Source organism: Podarcis bocagei (assembly GCF_964188305.1).
Source record: "Podarcis bocagei genome assembly, chromosome: W".
Taxonomy (NCBI): domain Eukaryota; kingdom Metazoa; phylum Chordata; class Lepidosauria; order Squamata; family Lacertidae; genus Podarcis; species Podarcis bocagei.
In genome coordinates, this window is record NC_138131.1 from 238842 (window position 1) to 245651 (window position 6810).

Sequence of the window (6810 nt, forward strand, 5' to 3'; positions counted from 1 at the left end):
AGACGGATGTTTTTGCCTGGAGGGGGGCCGTATTCTGCAATGTGCTATCGATGCAATAACAGTGGAGCTTTCTAATGGACTGTCCACGCAAACATCATTCTGCTTTCTCAGTTGCTCTGCAATGCTTCGCCAGGGTTACCACATCATGGCCACCTGGGGGTGCGCTCCTGTGTTGTAGCTCAGCAAAAGCTGGAGAAAATTCCTCTAGTATGGCTCACAGTGAGGGCTGCTGAGAGTTGGGAGAGATCTCGGAGGCCAAAGAGTTTGCTTTTCTGCTCAGTACAGGGGATCTTGCCAGCTCTTCACCCCTGACTGGCCGAAGATGCCCATCTCTCATCCATGCAGCTCCACAGCGTGCCTGGATGATGACTCAGATGGAGCTGGACACACCATTCCTGAAGGATGATGTCAGGGGTACAGGGACAGAGGCACAGGGAAGGCAGGAGATGGAGAGCGATGGAGAGGAATCCCAGGACAGCGAGGAAGAGGATGACGATGACGCAAGGGATTCCATGAGTCTCTCCAGCGAATCAGAGGATTCCCAGAAGGGGGCGCCCGTGGTCAGGGCAAGGGGAGCCCCAGGGGGAGAGTGTCAGGAGCGGGGGGCCAGCAGGGGACCCCAAAGCGGCAGCTGGGAATCAGGGCCGGCTTCCCCACCAGAGCGCAGCGAGGGAGGGGGAGGTTCCAGTGTGTCAGGGGAAACAGCTCCGGCAGCAGAGAAGGAGGAGGGCTCAGAGGAAGCCATTCTCCCGGAAGGGGAGGAGGGCAGTGAGGGGAGTAGCATAACTGTCAAAAGGAAGGTTAGAGGTTGGGCGCGCGCGCCAAGTTCAAATGTAGAGGCGCGCGGAAGTACAGGGAGCCCGGGGGAGGAGCCAGGGCCCAAAGCACGCAGGAGGGGGGGAGAGCAGTCTGAGGATTCAGCGTCAGGAGAATCCTGAAGAAGCGGAACCCCAGTGGGCAGAAGGACCCTGCGGAAAAGGAAAGAGAGAAAGAGGTGGAGCAGCGTAAGCCTCTTAAACTGGTGTAGGGGAGGGATGGATTCAGAGGGGACTTCTACCGTCTAGGGTTAACAGACGTGGGGGCTGCGCGCCTCGCTTATGGAACTTACTATGAACTGCAATAAACGTCCTTGTATATAAGAAGAACTTGGCGTTGGTCTTTTGTGAGCTGAGACCTGAGGCAGCCCTGACAGATGCAATAATATTGCAATTGTGGTGGACCAACTACATGTCATTTTGTTCTGTGATCCATCCCCTGTGCTACTATATTATTATCAGCCAGAGGGGCCCTCTTGTGCTATGAAGTGCAACTTAAGTGGGACAAATCCCCCAGCCCAATTACATTTAGATGGATTTAGGGGAGTGCAACTGGTTTGGTCACCCTGGCGTGAAGTCTTGCAGGCCCCACAGGGGACACCGCAACTATGATGTTGAATAGACGTTGAGAGGTGTGGGGGCACTGAATTTTGGCATCGTACAGGGCTCCCCTGGAATTTGAGATGCCATGGTTCACCGCTGAAGAACGTTTGTGGTATGAAAAAGGTACCTGGTTTCAGCTGGAAGTTAGGGGGCACTGGTTGGAAGGGTCGGAGTATGTCTGTCCCAAAAGCTTTGCAGGCACAAACAGTACTGAATACAGTCGTACATATAACTGCCCTCCTACTGTCATGAATAGATACAATCGTGAATCGACAAAAACGGGCATCTGGAAGGAACCACTATGCCAACAGGATGTCAGACTGAATGGGCCTTGGCCTGACCCAGCAAGGCTCTTCAAATGCGCTTGTGTTCCCCTGACTTTGGGGACGCCTTGCAGGAGTCTCACCCGTCTCATGGCTATTCTTCCAGTGTGGACCAGTTCGACAAGCTCTCCCCCGAAAGCAGGTGCACCATCCAGAACATGCTGGCGCTGTACCTGAAGAAGAAAGCAAACACAGACCAGGAGGCAGGGACTTCTAGGGGAAGCGAGGCCTTCATGCGGGAAGCCTTGACTCCTCACGTGCTCCCCGGGATCAGCTTCGACCCCACCACCCAGTCTTCTGCTGGTGTCACTCTTCCCCCTGGCCCAGAACAGGAGGCTCCTTCCCAACACGCAGAATGCCTTGCACGTGATCCATGGGCCTGTGCTCACTGTGACATAGGCAGGGCCGGATTTATGTATAGGCTAAGCAGGCTGAAGCCTAGGGCCTCTAGATCTAGGGGGCCTCGCCAGCCTGCCCGCTCCCCAGCACTGCAGACAGTCTTCCCTCTCTCCAAATTGCAAACCCAAGACTTCATGCAGGGCATTTCTCCCCCATTTCAATGACATTTTGCTTCAAAAGGAAAGGTGGACTTGGAGAAGGCAAGCAAAATGTGAGGGAGATAGTGAAAGATACAGGAAATTGAATGCAGATTTCCAAAAAATAGCAAGGAGAGAAAAGAGGGCCTTCTTAAACGAGCAATGCAAAGAAATAGAGGAAAACAACAGAATGGGAAGAACCAGAGATCTGTTCAAGAAAACTGGAGCTATGAAAGGAACATTTCATACAAAGAGTACCATAATAAAGGACAAAGGTGGAAAGGACCTAACAGAAGCAGAAGACGTCAAGAAGAGGTGGCAGGAATACACAGAGGAATTATACCAGAAAGATATGGATGTCTCATACACCCCAGGTAGTGTGGCTGCTGACCTTGAGCCAGACATCCTGGAGAGTGAAGTCAAATGGGCCTTAGAAAGCACTGCTAATAACAAGGCCAGTGGAAGTGATGATATTCCAGCTGAACTATTAAATTTTGTTAAAGATGATGCTGTTAAGGTGCTCCACGCAATATACCAGAAAGTTTGGAAAACTCAGCAGTGGCCAGAGGTTTGGAGAAGACCAGTCTACCTCCTGTAGAGGAAAAGGCCTTGAGGGGAGGACGTGTTGCCTCCACAATCCTTCCTAAACATGCATAAGCTGAGAGGCAATTGTCCGACAAATGTGGTGCTGTGGGGAGGCAGGAACATTTTCCTGCAGTTAAGTATTTTCTAAGTTCCTTTCCCGAAACGTCCCCAAACGGTTCTGAAGGCTCTCTAACCTCAGAAGTCTTTTCCTCTCTCCGGAATTCTGGGATTCTAGGATAACTTCATGGAGAAGGAAAGAAACCTGCAGAATCAGCAAATGAGTGCCCGCCGGGAGCCTCCACCCCCAACGCTGCCACCAAGCAGGCTGTAAGTTGCCTTAGAGGTGTACTGTGCCCTCCCGCCTCCTTGCTTTTAAGGACTACTTGAGTTCTGTTCTCATCTCCCTGAGGCGTATCCGTGACAAGGAGAGCATGAGCAAGAAGCAACCCCAATGGTCTCTACTTACATGGATAAGTCACAGAATCAAAATTTAACCAAGGATGGCAGACTACCAAAAACTTTTTTTGAACTAACTGACAATATGGACTTGATTGATATATGGAGGACAAGAAACCCCCTAGGTAAAGAAGGAACTTTTTTCTCTGAGGCCCACCTGTCATGGACAAGAATCGACCAAATTTGGACAACTAGAGGGCTGGCACCTAAGACTACAAGAGTGGAAATCTGCCCAAAGACCTGCTCCGACCATAACGCTTTGAAAATGGAAGTGAGATTTATTCCAGCCGGTTCCTTCAGATGGAAAATGAATGACAACCTGTTAAGAGATCAAGAGATTGTAAAGAAGGCCCAAAAAGCTTTAAAGGATTATTTCGAAATCAATTTGAATACTTCGGTGGAAAAAAGAACAATCTGGGACGCAAGTAAAGCTGTAATGAGAGGGTTTCTGATACAACAGAACACGATTAAGAAAAAACTTTGGAATGGAAAAAAGGATAAGATATTAGAGAAGATAAGAGATGGAGAGAAAAAGTTAAGATCTAAACCAAAATCAAAAGAGATTTTAAGAGAAATTAAATTCCACCAGTCACAATATACGAAACTGATAAACCAAGAAGTGGAATGGAAAATTAAACAAATGAAACAAAGATCTTTTGAATCTGCGAACAAATGTGGAAAACTGCTAGCATGGCAGTTGAAAAAAAGACAAAAATTAAATTATGTTACCAACCTAGAGGTTGAAGGGAAAAACATTCAGAAACCGGGAGAAATTAGAAAGTGTTTCCAGAAGTACTTCAAAAAATTGTATACCCAAGGGCCCGAGGAAGTGTCTGAGATGGATCAGTTTTTGAAAGACAATGGCCTACCAGAACTGCCTCAGGAGAAGAGATCAATCTTGAATTACAAAATAACACAACAGGAAATCGAGGATGCCATCCAGAACATGCAGTTAGGCAAATCTCCAGGCCACGATGGACTTACCTCCAAGTACTATAGGACGCTAAAAGATTACTTGATACAACCATTAATGGAGGTTTGCAACCAGATTATGGGGGGAGGGAGGGCACCAGAAACGTGGAAAGAAGCATTCATCACATTGATACCTAAAGTGGAAACTGAAAAGACTCAACTTAAGAACTACCGTCCCATCTCACTCCTAAATGTGGATTACAAAATATTTGCAGACATTTTGGCAAGTAGATTGAAAAAGGTACTAAATGAAGTAATTCATAAAGACCAAGCAGGCCTTCTCCCAGGCAGGCATTTGTTTGACAACACTAGGAATATTATCGATATTCTGGAACTTTTACAAACAAATATTAACACTAAAGCAGTGTTAATTTTTATTGATGCAGAGAAGGCCTTTGACAACATTTCTTGGAAGTTTATGAAGAAAAACTTGGAAGGGATGGGAGTGGGACGGGGGTTTGAAAATAGCATAGAAGCAATTTATTCAGAACAAAAAGCTAAGTTGATAGTGAACAATGTGGTGACAGAAGAGTTTCATATTGAAAAAGGAACACGGCAGGGGTGCCCCCTTTCCCCTTTATTATTTATCTCAGTCCTGGAGGTGTTGCTGAACATGATTAGGAAGGACCTGCAGGTACAAGGAATACGGGTCGGAGCGAAACAATATAAATTGAAAGCTTTTGCAGATGACTTGGTTTTAACATTACAGGAGCCAGAATCTAGTACAAAAAGAGTTTTAGAACTGATTCAAGAATTTGGTCGGGTGGCGGGATTTAAGTTGAAGAAACAAAAAACTAAGGTACTGGGAAAGAATTTAACATCTTCAGAAACAGATGGGTTTCAGAGGGAAACAGAATTAAATGTGGTTAAAAAAGTGAAATACCTGGGGGTCAACTTGTCTTCCAAAAATTTGAATTTATTTAAAGACAACTATGAAAAATGTTGGTCAGAATTTAAAAAAGACCTAGAAATTTGGTCAAGACTGAAACTTTCCTTGTTAGGCCGAATTGCAGCTATAAAGATGAACGTTCTGCCAAAAATGTTGTTTTTGTTTCAAACCTTGCAGATCGTGGACAGAGTGGAATGTTTTGGAAAGTGGCAGAAGGATATTTCAAAGTTTGTCTGGCAGGGCAAAAAGCCCCGAATAAAGTTTAAAATACTAACTGATGCAAAAGAAAGAGGGGGGTTTGCCCTGCCAGACTTAAGGTTATATTACGAAGCTGCAGCCTTCTGCTGGATGAAAGATTGGATTTTGCTAGAGAACACTGATGTCCTAGATCTGGAAGGTTTTAATAATTCGTTAGGATGGCATGCATTTTTGTGGTATGACAAGGTAAAAACACACAAAATGTTTAAAAACCATATTGTCAGGAAAGCAATATTTATGGTCTGGACAAAGTATAAAGACTTACTTGAAAGTAAGACTCCGAGGTGGCTATCGCCAGTTGAGGCCAAGGCCCGGAAAAAACCCAATATGGAGGCCGGCTGGCCAAAATATTGGGAAATAATAGAAAATATAGGAGATAATTGGAGATTGCAGAGCTATGAAAAATTAAAGGATAAGGTGCAAGATTGGTTTCATTATGCCCAAATTAATGAGGTTTTTAAGTTGGATAAAAAAACAGGATTCCAGGTGGAAAAATCGAAACTTGAGACAGAGCTGTTAGAACCAAAGACCAAGGTATTATCGAGAATGTATAACTTGCTGCTTAAATGGAACACTCAGGATGAGACAGTTAAATCAGCCATGATAAAATGGGCTCAAGACATTGGGTACAACATTATGTTTGAAGACTGGGAAAGGTTATGGACCACTGGTATGAAATTTACGGCATGTAATGCCCTGAAAGAAAACATTATGAAAATGATATACAGGTGGTACATGACCCCAGTCAAGCTTGCTAAGATATACCATTTGTCTGATAATAAATGTTGGAAGTGTAAGGAGGCTGAAGGGACATTCTTTCACCTTTGGTGGACTTGTCCAAGAGTGAAGGCCTTCTGGGAAATGATCTACAATGAGTTAAAAAAGGTGTTTAAGTACACCTTTCCTAAGAAACCGGAGGCCTTCCTCTTGGGCATTGTCGGCCAAAAGGTGTTAAAGAAGGATAGAACGTTTTTTATGTATGCAACCACAGCAGCAAGAATTCTTATCGCTAAATACTGGAAGACTCAAGATTTGCCCACACTGGAAGAGTGGCAAACGCAACTGATGGACTACATGGAGCTGGCCGAGATGACTGCCAGGATTCGAGATTTGGGAGAAGAAGCAATGGAGGAGGACTGAAAAAAATTTAAGGACTATTTGCAAAAATTTTATAAGTTATATGAATTATAGGACTTCGCATGACTTGGAAGGTTAGCTCCAGCAATGAGAGTGGAATATATATGAAATTAGATAATATTAATGAAAGAACCAATGTTTAAATGTTTAAAAAGGATAATATATGTGTTTATAGAGTAATTGGATAATAAGTAATTTAAACTTAAAATGCAATTGAAAGTACAAAAGAAACACAT